The sequence below is a fragment of the Pseudophryne corroboree genome, chromosome 11 (assembly GCF_028390025.1).
Source record: "Pseudophryne corroboree isolate aPseCor3 chromosome 11, aPseCor3.hap2, whole genome shotgun sequence".
In the NCBI taxonomy this organism is placed as follows: domain Eukaryota; kingdom Metazoa; phylum Chordata; class Amphibia; order Anura; family Myobatrachidae; genus Pseudophryne; species Pseudophryne corroboree.
Window position 1 is genome coordinate 190,174,496 of NC_086454.1, and position 16,061 is coordinate 190,190,556.

The 16,061-nt window shown below is 44.9% G+C and overlaps 1 long non-coding RNA gene across 1 annotated transcript in view; it reads right to left on the bottom strand.

Moving 5' to 3' along the window:
- LOC134969308 (uncharacterized) overlaps positions 1-16,061 on the bottom strand; it is a 149,026-nt gene that overhangs the window by 17,514 nt on the left and 115,451 nt on the right. The window lies entirely within an intron of this gene.

Genomic DNA, 16,061 nt, shown 5'->3' on the forward strand with positions numbered 1-16,061 from the left:
CCCTGATGCACCTTGCTTCTTTGGGTTGTATGGCATTAGCCGCTGCTACCTTCTCCTGTCGTGAGACTGTGGTTCTATGTGACTAACCACATCTGCCTTCTCTCTTTCTTGCTCCTACATTGGACTGGTTATCGAAACTGAGCTCTTGGTGCCTGGAGGTGGGGTTATAGAAGAGGCCCCCATGCTTACTGGGACAGTTGAAGCTTTAGCCTGTTGGTGCTTCTGGATCAAGATCTGCTCTACACCCCAGTGTTTTCCTGTGGAACCCTGTGTACTTCGCTTAAACAGTGTTAACAATGGTAAGTCTACCATAACACTACTTTTACAATTGACCTTGATATGTTGTCCAGCATTGGCCACTATAAGAAGTTTGGAGTCTCCATTTACGTAACAAGCATAATAAATTAAGTCTCCCTTTCTCCCTGCATGAATACACAGGAGATATCCCACAACTGTTAAACAGCAAAATAAACTCTGGGCCCAGCGGAGAAACACTGCTGCCGTTTACTGATTGTATCGCCCCGGTTTTATCTTCTGCTGATGGCTTCTTTGTTCCATACTACCTGACCAGCGCAATGTCCGTGGAACCCCTCTGACAGAGCTCATGTGTCGACTGACCTTCTCCATCTGCTAACCAGCTGTAAACAGATCCAATCTGAACATATTGGGCTATGGAAAGGATTGCTCTCACTTCATCAATACATTCTGTTAGTCCGTAATTTACCTTTCTCTTACGTCCTAGAGGATGCTGGGGTCCACATTAGTACCATGGGGTATAGACGGGTCCCTTGGGAGCCATGGGCACTTTAAGAGTTTAATAGTGTGGGCTGGCTCCTCCCTCTATGCCCCTCCTACCAGACTCAGTTAGAAAATGTGCCCAGTGGAGCCGGTCACAGCTAGGGAAGCTCCTAGAGCTTTTCTGGTTTTATTACTTTATTTTAAGATGTTTGGCACAGGGAGGCTGCTGTCAACAGCTTCCCTGCTTCGTGGGACTTGGGAGATTTGTATCCAACCCTTGAGGTTAATGGCCACTATCTCCGCTGACAGGACACTGAGTTACTGAGGGTGATGATCACAAGCCCCCGAGGCGACCGCTCACTCCCACAGCATGCCGCCACCCCCTAACAGAGCCAGAAGATTGCGTGGTGAGTAGGACGCCGGCGCCCCAGTAAGCAGGGAGCCGTCGAGAATGGTGGCATAAGGGTGGGAGCGCAGCGCTCCGGAGGGCTCAGAGGTACAGATGTGCGGCGCTGTGAGGGGTGCCCTGGGCCAGCGCAATACCCTCAAATCTGGTCAATTTAGCTATCAGGGACTGTGTACTGCTGCTAGCAAGTATTTTATCTCATGCCAGTGTAATCTCAACAGAGCAGGAAGACGCGCCATTACAAGGGCGGAGCTTCTCAGAGCGGACCCAGCACTCGCCAGTGTAATTTTCTCCCTGCAGATCGCACACAGGGAGCGCTGACCCTCCACATAACTCCAGCTATCCTGTGCGGTACCAGGGGGTTTTAGAAGGGGGGGAGAGTGTTTGTTTTAATCACATTATAAACTGGGTAGTCTATTAAGGTTACTCAGTCAATGCCAGGCTTTTATTATATAACTGCCTACTGGGGCGCTGTGTGTGCTGGCTCCTGAACTCTGTCTCTCTCTCTGAAGGTACTTGGGGGAAACTGTGTCTGACATTTTCCTGCGTGTGTGTGTATGTTATATATCTCACATTACCATGTCTAGGCACTCTGTGTCTTGTGCTGCAGAGTATGTATCTTACCCAGAGGAGTCTATTCCATGTACTCAGGAATGCAATATACTGTCTCAGCCTTCTGAATCCGAACCCCAGTGGGTGACTTCTATTAAGGGAATGATATCCCAGATTTCATCTAGGATAGCTCATTATGAGACTGAAACACAGGTTTTGAAAAAATCGGTAGATGTTTTGTCATGTTCTACCCCCAATACCTCATCAAAATCCCCTTGTATATGCCCACGAAAGCATGCTCTTGCCCAGATATTGCAGGGGGACACGGATACCGACTCTGACACAGGAGACTGTGATGGAGATATGCTGAGGGGGGAGGCATCCCTTGCTAAAGGGGTCCAGCTCATGATTGAGGCCATTCGGGACGTTTTACACATTACTGAGAAAGTACCTGAGCAGGAAGAGGAGGCTTACTTTACAGACCGTAATAAAGCCTCCCTTACCTTTCCTGCGTCTAAGGAATTAAACGCATTATTTGAACAATCCTGAGAAAACACGGAGAAAAAATTCCAGATCCCAAAGAGTTCTTGTTGCTTTTCCTTTTCCTGAAGAGAATAGGAAAAAGTGGGAAAACCCCCCTATTGTAGACGCTTCTGTACCTAGATTGTCTATAAAGGTGGTTTTACCTGTCTCTTGGTCTACAGCTTTGAAAGAGCCAGCAGACCGCAAGATTGAGACCAAGCTCAAATCCATATACACGGCTTCAGGCGTGGCTCTAAGGCCTACTATCACTTGTGCACTGATTTCTAAAGCCATAGTAAAGTGGTCAGGCACATTATTAGAGGATTTAGATACTATGGCTAGAAGTGACATTTGAAATGTTTTTACATCGCATACAGGATTCTGCAGGTTTCATGGTGGAGGCCATTAAGGACCTTGGTCATCTGAATACACGGACATCTTCCATGGCTGTTGTGGCACGCAGGGGACTCTGGCTGCACCAATGGTCTGCGGACGCGGAATCCAAGAAGATTGTGGAGAACCTACCCTTCACAGTAGAGATGAGCGGGTTCGGTTCTCAGAGAACCTAACCCTACGAACTTCACCATTCGAGTCCAGTTCCGAGCCCAACTCGGGTTTTCCCGTCTGACTCGGAAACCCGAACGAGGCAAAAAGTCATCGTCCCACTGTTGGATTCTCGCGGGATTTGGATTCCAGATAAGGAGCCGTGTGTCGCGGCCATTTTCACTCCAGTCTCGGAGAGTGTAGTGAGAGGATGTGTCTCCGTCCTCAGTGTCTGTGTGGGGGGCGGGAAAGTGGGGTGGCGAGTCTTGTGCTGTGTTGTGCTGCTCAGTCCAGTCCAGTGTAATCCGTGTATTGTGCTGCATCAGTCCAGTCAGTCACAGTGTTGGTGTCCTCTGCTGCTATATGTCCACAGTGCTGCTAGCTGCTGTATAAGTCCCTTGCATTTTTGCTGTGTTGTCTTGCATCAGACCAGGGGTAGTGTCTTGTGCAGCATCAGTCCAGTGACCAGTCACAGTGGTGGTGTCCTCTGCTGCCATAAATCCAGTGTAGCTGTATAAGTCCCTTTCAGTGGTGCTGTGTTGTCCTGCATCAGACCAGTGGTAGTGTCCTGGCCATCAGTCATTCCAGTGACCAGGCAATCACAGTGGTATACGCTGCTGCTATATGTCCATTGCTGCCGTATAATAATAATAACAACAACCACAAGTCCCTCACAGTGTTTGTGTTGTGCTGCATCAGACCAGTGGTAGTGTCCTGGCCATCAGTCATTCCAGTGACGAGGCAGTCACAGTGGTATACGCTGCTGCTATATGTCCATTGCTGCCGTATAATAATAATAATAATAACAACAACAACCACAAGTCCCTCACAGTGTTGCTGTGTTGTGCTGCATCAGACCAGTGGTAGTGTCCTGTCATCAGCCATTAGTCATTCCTGTGCCGCATATTGTGTTATATAACTCCAGAAACATAATGGAGAAAAAAATTTGGAGGATAAAATAGGGAAAGATCAAGAACCACTTCCTCCTACTGCTGAAACTGCTGCCACTAACCATGACATAGACGATGAAATGCCATCAAACGTCGTCTGTCAAGGCCGATGCCCAATGTGATAGTAGAGGGCATGTAAAATCCAAAAAGCAAAAGTTTAGTAAAGAAAAGACCCAAAAAAAGAAATTTAAATGGTCTGAGGAGAAACGTAAACTTGCCAATGTGCAATTTATGGCATGGAGTGGCAAGCAACGGCTGAGGCACTGGCCTATGTTCATGACCAGTGGTTCAGCTTCACATGACGATGGAAGCCCTCATCCTCCCGCTAGAAAAATTAAGAGTTATGCTGGAAAAAGCACAGAAAAGAACTGTGCGTTCAGAGATGGTATCACAAATACCCAAGAAGAGTCCAAGTGTGTCGGCATTTGCGGTGCCTGACCTTCCCAACACTGGATGGGAAGATGTGGCTCCTTCCACCATTTGCACACCTCCTGCAAGTGCTGGAAGGAGCACCCACAGTCCAGTTCCTGATATTGAAATTTAAGGTGTCACTGTTGAAGTACACTAGGATGAGGATATGGGTGTTGCTGGCGCTGAGGAGAAAGTTGACAATGATGATTCTGATGGTGATGTGGTTTAAGTTAGGCACCGGGGGAGACACCTGTTGTCCGTCGGATGAAGAAGCCCATTGTGATACCTGGGCAACCTACCGAAAAAGCCACCTCTTCGGTGTGGAATTATTTCTCCACAAATCTGGACAACAGGTGTCAAGCCGTGTGTTGCCTCTGTCAATCTGTAATAAGTAGGGGAATGGATGTTAACCACCTAGGAACATCCTCCCTTATACATCACCTGCTGCGCATTCATAATAAGTCAGTGTCAAGTTGTGAAACTTTGAGTAAGAGCGTAAGCAGTCCACTGACACCTAAATCCCTTCTTTCTCCTGTACCCAAGCTCCTGCAAGCCACACCACCAACTCCCTCAACATCAACTTCCTCCTCAGTCAGGAACGTCAATAGTCCTGCAGGCCATGTCATGGTCAAGACTGAGGAGTCCTCTCCTAACCGGGATTCCTCTGGAGGATCCTTGAGTGGTACGCCTGCTGTTGCTGCTGCTGTTGCTGCTGGGAGTCTATCATCATCCCAGAGGGGAAGTCTGAAGACCACTTGTGCTACTTCCAGTAAGCAATTGACTGTCCAACAGTCCTTTGTAAGGAAGATGAAATATGACAGCAGTCATCCTTTTGCAAAGCGGATAACTGAGGCCTTGACAGCTATGTTGGTGTTAGACATGCGTCTGGTATCCACCATTAGTTCAGTAGGACTTGGAGAATTGTCTGAGGTACTGTGTCCCCGGTATCAAATCCCATCTAGGTTCAACTTCTCTAGGCAGGCAATACCAAGACTGTACACAGACGTCAGAAAAAGAGTCACCAGTGTCCACAAAATGCGGTTGTATCCAGTGTCCACTTAACCACGGGCATGTGGACAAGTGGAACAGGGCAGACTAAGGACTATATGACTGTAACAGCCCACTGGGTATGTTCTCCCACAGCAACAACAACAGCGGCACAAGTAGCAGCATCTCGCAAACGCCAACTCGTTCCTAGGCAGGCTACGCTATGTATCACAGCTTTCCGTAAGAGGCACACAGCTGACAACCTCTTAAGGAAACTGAGGAACATCATTGCAGAATGGCTTACCCCAATTGGACTCTCCTTGGGATTTGTGATATCGGACAACGCCACCAATATTGTGCATGCATCACATCTGGGCAAATTCCAGCATGTCCCATGTTTTGCACATACAATTAATTTGGTAGTGGAGAATTTTTTTGAAAAATGATAGGGGTGTGCAGGCGATGCTGTCAGTGGCCCGAAAAATTGCGGGCCAATTTCGGCATTCAGCCACCGCGTGCCGAAGACTAAAGCACCAGCAAACACGCCTGAACCTGCCCTGCCATCAACTGAAGCAAGAGGTGGTAACGAGGTGGAATTCAACACTGTATATGCTTCAGAGGATGGAGGAGCAGCAAAAGGCCATTCAAGCCTATACATCCACCTACGATATAGGCAAAGGAGGAGTAATGAACCTGACTCGAGCACAGTGGAGAATGATTTCTGTCTTGTGCAAGGTTCTCAAACCCTTCTTGCCACACATGAAGTCAGTTCAGACACTGCCAGCTTGAGTCGGGTCATTCCCCTTATCAGGCTTTTGCAGAAGTAGCTGGAGAAATTGAAGGAGTAGCTAAGACGGAGCGATTCCGCAAAGTATGTGGGACTTGTGGATGGAGCCCTTCATTCGCTTTGCCAGGATTCAAGGGTGGTCAATCTGTTGAAATCAGAGCACTACATTTTGGCCACCATGCTCGATCCTAGGTTTAAAGCCTATGTTGTATCTCTCTTTTCGGCAGACGTGTGCAAAGGTGTAAAGACCTGCTGGTGAGTAAATTGTCAACTCAAGTGGAACGTGACCCGTCAACAGCTCGTCCTTCTCCCGCCACTGGGGCTGCAAGGAAAAGGATAAGATTTCCTAGCCCACCCACTGGCGGTGATGCAGGGCAATCAGGAGCGAAAGCTGACATCTGATCCGGACCGAAGGATCTGCCAATGATTACTGATATGTCTATTGTCACTGCATATGATTCTGTCACCAATGAAAGAATGGTGGAGGATTATATGAGTGACAGCATCCAAGTAGGCATGTCAGATAGTCCGTATGTATACTGGCAGGAAAAGAGGCAATTTGGATTCCCTTGCACAAACTGTCTTTATTTTACCTAAGTTGCCCCCCCTCCATTGTGTACTCCGAAAGAGTGTTTAGTGCAGCCGGTAACCTTGTCAGCGATCGGCGTAGGAGGTTACTTCCACTAAATGTGGAGAAGATGATGTTCATCAAAATTAATTATAAATTCCTCCGGGAAGACCTTTACCAGCAATTGCCTCCAGAAAGTACACAGTGACCTGGGATGGTGGATTCCAGTGGGGACAAATTAATACTCTGTGAGGAGGAGGCTGTACACAGTGAAAGGGGTGAGGAATCTGAGGATGAGGTTGACATCTTGCCTCTGTAGAGCCAGTTTGTGCAAGGAGAGATTGATTGCTTCTTTTTTGGTGGGGGCCTAAACAAACCAGTAATTTCAGCCACAGTCGTGTGGCAGATCCTGTCGCTGAAATGATTGGTTTGTTAAAGTGTGCATGTCCTATTTATACAACATAAAGGTGGGTCGGAGGGCCCAAAGACAATTCCATCTTGCACCTCTTTTTCTTCTTCGCATCTTGTGCTGTTTGGGGACTAGTTTTTTTTAAGTTCCATCCTGTCTGTAACTGCAGTGCCACTCCTAGATGAAAAAAGGGGGGGAATATTTTTAATCTCTCTAAAAGAACTCTTACAACTGCAGAGATTTCCTTACTAAATAAGGGATTGAAATTTGCCCCAGAAAATAAACCTAATCTTTTTACGCTTTTTGTGGATCTTAATAGATTCGTACGCACTCTAAGTAGAAAACGTTACTTTATTAATAAATCTCTACATAGACAAAATATCAAGGGGGCACCAGTATGTCTAGATACACAGGACAATGAGTGTCTTGGGATTTTAGAATCAATCCTTGGTGAAAATGGGGGGATGGTTAGTACCCCAGACACCAATGGGCCTGGTAAAATTTATGATGTCAATGGAGTGGATTATAAGAAATTTAAATTGTCATCTGAATTTTACCCCTTGCAACACAGAGGCCCTTTCATTGAGGGTTTCTACACCACCACCTTGAGGGAGTTTAGGGAGCTGTGTACCGAACGGGATGCTATGAATATACGGGACAATCTTTCAAAATCCGAGAGATCAGCACTTAATAGACTCATGAGAGATGAAGAGATAATCATCAAACAAGCCGATAAAGGCGGTGGCCTGGTTATCCAGAACATTGGTGATTATCTCTTTGAAGCTCATAGACAACTTAATGATGGCACCTTCTATAAGAAAATTTCTAAAGATCCCACAAGCACTTATCAAGCTGAATTAAAGTCCTTATTAGAAACAGCATTAGATGAGGGGATCATTAATAAAGAAACTTATTTGTTCCTGATGGTTAAATACCCAGTTGTCCCCATATACTACCATCTACCGAAGGTGCACAAGTCACTGGTTTCCCCACCAGGACGTCCCATCATATCAGGGGTGGGATCCCTTACATCTAACCTATCTGCATACATAGATGCACATTTACAGAAATATGTTCAAGCCTTGCCCTCCTATATTAGAGATACGACACATTTTCTTCAAAAATTGGATGGTGTATTTTGGAAGGATTCCTACATACTTCTCACGTATGATGTAGAATCCCTATATACTAATATAGTACATGATTTGGGTCTCTTGGCGGCTAATCATTATCTGTACTTTGACACAGAGGTTGATGGTTCTCTTCGATCTTTTATTTTATCAGCCATGAGGTTTATTTTGGAGCACAATTATTTTTCATTTGATTCACAATTTTATTCACAAGTTAGGGGCACTGCCATGGGGACCAGATTCGCGCCGAGTTTTGCCAACCTTTTTTTGGGGCACTTCGAGGAGCGCCTCATTTGGGGGGGGCATCTCGGTGCGGGCCTGGTCCTCTATGGCAGATATATAGATGATTTATTTTTTATTTGGGATGAGGATGTCTCACCTTTTTCACTACTCACTGGTTTTCTTAATTCAAACACACTGGGTCTTAAATTCACTAACACTTTTAGTAAAATATCTATCAATTTTCTTGATATCACTGTCACTATTCAGGATGGTAGAATAGTCACTTCCACTTATATTAAAGATGTGGACTGTAATAATTACTTACACTTCACCAGTGGGCACTACAAACCATGGAAATTAAATATACCCAAAGGACAGTTCCAGCGGTTACGTCGGAACTGTTCCACTGAGGAGGCCTTTAAGAACCAAGCAGAAAGCATGTATAAGGCATTTATACGGCAGGGATATCCAGCACACATTTTGGATAAAGCTCTTATAGAGACACAATCTAAATCGAGGACCACACTAGTTCATCCTGTAGTCAAAAAGAAACAAGACCCAAATGATAGACAAATAGCATTCATTACACAGTACAATACAGCAGCGAAGGATATTAAAAGAATCATCACAAAGAATTCTGCTATCCTAAAATCAGATAAAGTGTTAGAGACTACCCTAACCGGAAGAAACCTAGTGGTATTTAGAAAAGCTGATTCACTGAGACAAAAACTAGCACCAAGTCTATTTAAAAGAAAACCCAAAGAAATAGGAGAAAATGTAATGAGATTACCATCTAAACCGAATGGATTCTTCAAATGTGGTAAGGATAGATGTATGACGTGTCTTTTTGCAGAAAATAAATGCACTAAGATTAAATCCTTCAGCAGATTTGAAGAGTTTGAGATAAAAGGCTTTATGAACTGTAGGACCAACTTTGTGATATATGTCATCCAATGCAAATGCGGAATACAGTATGTTGGCCGCACGATTCGTCCCCTCCATGAAAGATTCATGGAACATAAGAGGAACATTATAAAGAATATTAAAACGCATAGTCTATCTAGTCATGTCTCTTGGTGTCAGAAAGGAGCTATTAATGGTTTAACCATTAGAGCAGTTGAACACATAAAAGTCACTATGAGGGGAGGCGACAGATACAGAAAACTTTGCATGCGTGAAGCATTTTGGATTTTCCGGTTACATACTTTGAGCCCACATGGTCTTAATGACACAGTGGAACTCAATGCTATTTAATTGGTCTCTCCTTCTGTCTCTGTCTCTTTTTACCTTATGGAAGATTATTGTGTCCACCAATTGTAGGGTAAATTACAGGTGTCTCCATGAGCTGTCCTGATTATGTATGTCTTCCTTTTCTGTTCTTGCTGAGGGAGTGGGCGAGTGCCTCCCACTTTGGCAGATCGAGTGTAAATATATCTCTCTACCATCGTGTGATGCATTCGTCCATTCCCACCTTCCATTTATTATTATTTTTATTACTTTTAGTATTTTTATTATTTAGATTTATTTATATACATATATTTTATGCAAATGGAGAGCAAATGGCTTATCCATTTGTAGCACTGGGGAAGTAATTATATATACCTACTGATGAGTAGTATATTTTATTATTAATTTTTTTCTATTTATTTTTATTTATATTTGTATAATTTATATAATATTAGTCTAGTTAAATTTATTTATTTTTTCATAAGGAACTCTTATGGATTTCTCCCTATTCTACGAGATACTATTGGATCAATTTGAGTGAGAATATTCCATATAGATAAATGAATTTATTGATCAATACAACAGATATGGTTTAATACTGTTACAATTTGGATTATAAACTGTTGTATTGAGATCAATATGTTGCTGTCTCCCGCTCCGCTATGAAACAATTCTAATAATAATAATGAAATATCATAAATGTATAAAAGTATTACTCTGAAAGTTATCTTATTATGTTATTTGGTTGAGTTACGAATTAGTCTGTTTAGATATGCTCTTTTAAAACTGCCAGATTTGTCTGTGGAATTGATTGTAATTCTATCTGCACACACGTTCAGTAATGATTTAAACAGGTGCCTCGCAGGTGCCTGCACTAATGACCGTCCTGGGAGTCCTTTAAATATGAGGTACCAGCAGGATAGGTTCACTATAACCCTCTGAGGAAACGACCAGATTGTGCCGGTCGAGAAACGCGTCAGGGTTGCTATAGGATCCGACTACCTTTCATCCTACTACCTCCATTTCTCACGGACTTTATCTGTTCCAGCTCTACTCCACTGTCGGGTAAAAATCTGCCCGAGTTCAGCCTCCTGCACTGGTCCGTTTTTGAATTACGGGGACCGTGGCTGCCAGCTCACTTCCACTGTCGGGTCCGAATCTGCCCGATTAAAGCCACCTGCACGGGTCCCTTTTGCAAACACGGGGACCGTGGCTATCAACTTATCTCCTTGGATCAACGGCACTTCGGTTAATTACAGCACCGTCAGATGATCCATAGGAGTGGTGAGCAGTCAGGAGTCTGACAAGACTCAGTAAGGAGAGAGCAGTGGATACAGCCGCTGGAACAAACAGACACCCGAGCACTCGGGAGTGCTTTATTCACATCAAGGAAGCGGTAAGCGTTAATTCCCTATATGAGGATATACTAAACCAAACGGAACTGGTGCTCTGTCTATTGGAGGTAACTCACAGATATTTAACACAAATCAACAGTGCACTGACTTTGTATACATGTGACTTTCACTTTGAACAAATTAATACAAGTATGAGACTATTATATGGATAAGATCCGCAGCACTTAAAACACCAGCTGCCTAAAATTTCCAGGATTACTTCATATTGTCATTATACTAGTATACTAGTGCACTCTAAATGTGTGGAATATATGGAGTGGTAGTACGGAATTAATTCATAATCATTTTATTATTATCTTATTTTGTGATCACTGTTTTAATAAATTGTGAATTTTGCTAAGTCTGCCTGCGCTCTCTTGTTTAGTCTTTTCCCACTCCTAGATGGGCCAGGTGTTTGTGCCGCACACTTGTGTCGCTTAGCTTAGTCATCCAGCTACCTCATTGCACCTCTCTTCTTTGCATCATGTGCTGTTTTGGTACTATTTTTTAAATCTGCCATCCTGACTGCCACTGCAGTGCCACTCCAAGATGGGCCAGGTGTTTATGCCGCACACTTGTGTCACTTAGCTTAGTCATACAGCCACCTCGGTGCAACCTTTTGGCCTAAAAACAATATTGTGAGGTGTTCAGAATAGACTGGAAATGAATGGAAATTAGTGTTATTGAGGTTAATAATACAGTAGGATCAAAATTACCCCCAAATTCTGTGATTTTAGCGGTTTTTAGGTTTTTTTTCAAAAATCGTCCAGATCCAAAACCAAAACACGAAAGGGTGGTTTTGGCAAAACCAACCCAAAACACGAAAGTGGAATTGGAACCAAAACACGAAAAGTGCCAGCCGCACTTCTCTACTTCACAGGTCAGGCTCTATTTGGGGAAGCTTTGGATGCGTGGATTTCCACGGCAACTGCGTGTAAGTCAACTTTTCTTCCCTCAGCCACCCCAACGCAGAAGAAGTCTTTTTCTATGTCTACGATGCAGTCCTTTCGGACCGCAAAGGTGAAGAAGTCCAAATCCTCTTCCACCTTTTTCAGAGGTGGCCGGGGGAAATCCAGAAAACCTGCACCGACAGTTTCCCAGGAACAGAAGCCGGGTTCTGTTTCCTCAAAATCCTCAGCATGACGGTGGACCTCCCAGCCTGGAGATCGGGCAGGTGGGGGCTCGTCTACGGACTTTCAGTAAGGTCTGGGTGTCCTCAGGCCTGGACCCATGGGTGCAAGATATTGTATCCCAGGGGTACAGACTGGAGTTTCAAGAACTTCCACCTCACAGACTCTTCAAATCAGGCTTACCAGCTGGGCTGAGAAAGGGCTATCATGCAGGAAGCCATTCAAAAATTGGAAAAGCCAAATGTCATTGTTCCAGTTCCACCTCATCAGGTAAGGGTTACTACTCAAACCTGTTTGTGGTGCTGAAACTGGATGGTTCGGTGAGACCAATATTGAACCTCAAATCGTTAACTCCATATTTGAGGGAATTCAAGTTCAAGATGGAATCTCTGAGAGCGGTGATCTCAGGTCTGGAGGAGGGGGAATTCCTGGTATCCCTAGATATCAAGGATGCATACCTTCACATTCCAATTTGGCCGCCGCACCAGGCTTATCTCAGATTTGCACTATTGGACTGTCACTATCCGTTCCAGGCGCTGCCATTCGGCCTATCCATGGCACCGAGGGTGTTCACCAAGGTAATGGCAGAGATGATGCTCCTGCTCCGCAAGCAGGGAGTAAACATAATTCCATATCTGGATGACCTGCTGATAAAAGCATCATCCAGGGAGAAGTTGTTGCAGTACATTGTTCTCACAACTCAACTGCTCAGGGACCATGGATGGATCCTAAATCTTCCGAAGTCACATTTGGAGCCGACGAGGAGATTGTCTATCCTAGGGATGATCCTCGACACGGAAGTGCTGAGGGTATTTCTACCAGTGGGGAAGCATTGGTGATACAAACAATGGTCCGGGATGTCTTGAAGCCTGCCCAGATATCGGTTCATCAGTGCATTTGCCTTCTGGGGAAGATGGTTGCCTCCTACGAGGCTCTACAGTACGGAAGATTTCATGCACGGTCCTTACAACTGGATCTCCTGGACGAGTGGTCGGGATCTCACTTGCACATGCACCAGAGGATATGTCTGTCACCGAAAGCCAGGATTTCACTCCTATGCTGGCTGCAAATGCCTCACCTTTTCGAGGGCTGCAGGTTCGGGATTCAGAATTGGATCCTTCTAACCACGGATGCAAGTCTCAGAGGTTGGGGAGCAGTCACCCAGGGGAAAAACTTCCAAGGAAGGTGGTCAAGTCTGGAATCCATCCTTCCGATAAACATCCTGGAACTAAGAGCCGTATACAACAGTCTTCTACACGTGGCACATCTTCTGCAAGATCAGCCCAGTTGGACAATGTAATGACGGTGGCCTACATAAACCGACAGGGCGTAACAAAGAGCAGAGCTACAATGGCAGCAGTAACAAAGATTCTCCTCTGGGCAGAAAAGCACGCTAAGGTGTTATCAGCAATCTTTATTCCGGGAGTGGACAACTGGGAAGCGGACTTCCTCAGCAGACATGACCTCCATCCAGGAGAGTGGGGACTCCACCCTGAGGTGTTTTCGCAGAGGTGACAAGTCTTTGGAGCGTACCTCAAATAGACATGATGACCTCCTTCCTCAACAAGAAGCTTTGCAGGTACTGTTCCATGTCGAGAGACCCACAAGCAGTGGCGGTGGAGGCACTGGTAACTCCGTGGATCTTCCATCGGTGTATGTGTTTCCTCCTCTTCCACTCACCCCAAGGATTCTAAAACTTATAAAAAGAACAAGAGTTCAGGCGATCCTCATTGCTCCGGACTGGTCAAGATGAGCTTGGTATGCGGATCTTCTGGAGTTACTGCTGGAAGATCCGAGGACTCTTCCTCTTCGAGAGGACCTTCGGCAACAGGGGCCGTTCGCTTATCAAGACTTACCACGGCTACGTTTGATGGCATGGAGGTTGAACGCCAGATCTTAGCTTGGAAAGGCATTCCGAAAAAAGTTATTCCTAGCCTGATGCAGGCTAGGAAAGGAGTAACGTCTAAACATTACTATCGAATTTGGAAAAAGTACGTGTCTTGGTGTGAATCCAAGAAGTTTCCTACGGTGGAGTTTCAACTTGGGAGGTTTCTCCTCTTCCTGCAAGCAGGTGTGGATTTGGGCCTAGGTTTGGGCTCCATAAAAGTCCAGATTTCGGCCTTGTCCATTTTCTTCCAGAAACAGGTGGCTTCCCTCCCTGAGGTTCAGACTTTCTTGAAAGGGGTTCTGCACATCCAACCACCCTTTGTGCCTCCTACGGCACCTTGGGATCGTAATGTGGTACTGCAGTTCCTGCAATCAGATTAGTTTGAGCCTTTACAGGAGGTTGAAGTCAAATTTCTCACTTGGAAGGCAGTCATACTTTTGGCATTAGCATCTGCTAGACGTGTGTCAGAATTGGGGGCATTGTCCTGCAAGAGCCCCTACTTGATTTTCCAAGAAAATAGAGCTGAGCTCAGGATGCGTCAGCAATCCTTGGATGTTGTAAGGGCTTTGAAGAAAGCCGGACACTCTGTCCTTTATGATCCCAACAAGGTTGGGTGTCCTGCTTCTAAGCAGACAATTTCTCGCTGGATCAGGTTCACTATCCAGCATGCTTATTCTACGACAGGATTGTCGTGACCAAAATCTGTTAAGGCCCACTCTACTCGTAAAGTGGGTTCTTCCTGGGCGGCTGCCCAGGGTGTCTCGGCTTTACAGCTTTGCTGAGCGGCTACTTGGTCAGGGTCGAACACGTTTGCTAAGTTCTACAAGTTTGATACTTTGACCAAACGTTAGGTCCTCAGAGGCCAATCAGTTCTGCAGGAGCCTCCACGCTCTCCCTCCCGTACTGGGAGCTTTGGTACATCCCCATGGTACTAATGTGGACCCCAGCATCCTCTAGGACGTAAGAGAAAATGGGATTTTAATTACCTACCGGTAAATCCTTTTCTTGTAGTCCGTAGATGATGCTGGGTGCCCGCCCAGCGCTTCTCTCTCCTGCAGTTGTTAGTTGGTGCAGTACTGCATTGTTACTTGGTTAAGTACCTGTTGTTCAGCTGTTGCTGAATTGTTTAAGCTAGTGAGCTTGGTTTGCCTTGTTGTGTGTGAGCTGGTCTGAATCTCACCACTATCTGTGTATTTCCTTCTCTCAAAGTATGTCCGTCTCCTCGTTCACATTTTCTAGACTGAGTCTGGTAGGAGGGGCATAGAGGGAGGAGCCAGCCCACACTATTAAACTCTTAAAGTGCCCATGGCTTCCAAGGGACCTATCTATACCCCATGGTACTAATGTGGACCCCAGCATCCTCTACGGACTACGAGAAGAGTATTTACCGGTAGGCAATTAAAATCCTATCTTTTGGTACATTGTCTTCTAATTTTAGCAGTGCTGTAAATCCATATACCACTTGGAGTGACTACAGGTCCCAGAATTACTCCTATATTAAATCAATTTAACCATCAATCTAGTAACCGTATATTTAAACTTGTCCCCCACCATAGGAATATATTTCAGAATAGAATCTATGGCTTCCAGATACAAAGGTAATAAAAGGGATTTGTGCAAACTTACTAACAAACTCAAAATATCCCATAGTGCTCCTCCAAGAACACAGAACATAGGAGACCTGGACGTGGTATCACTGCTTGTACCTTGTGTCGTGATGCGGGGCTGATATCAGCTCTGGCAGCAGGCTTACTGTAAAGGAGTTAAATCCAACTAGTGATGTTGGCCTGAACACTAGCTTCATTCTGGTGTATGGCTAGCAGTTCAAGTATCAAGAGTGTCCAGTATCCTGGAGCCAGCAGTGACCAGAGTGAGCAATAGAATCAGAAATAAATACAGTACTTTATATTACTACTGTATATGCTGACTTGTTAGGTATAAAGCCACTTTGTGGAAATTAAATATATAAAACAACCATTAGGTGGTGGTCTATATAGTTTTACTTCTAGGGTGTGATGTACTAAGCCTTGCATAGTGATAAAGTGGAGAGAGATGCCAGCCAATCTGCTCCTAAAAGCCATGTTACAGGCTGCATTCGGAAAATGTGAGGAGCTGATTTTTTATTATTATTTTTTATATTATTTCTTTCTCCACTTTATCATGTTCTAGGGCCTAGTACATTTCCCCTATTGTTTTT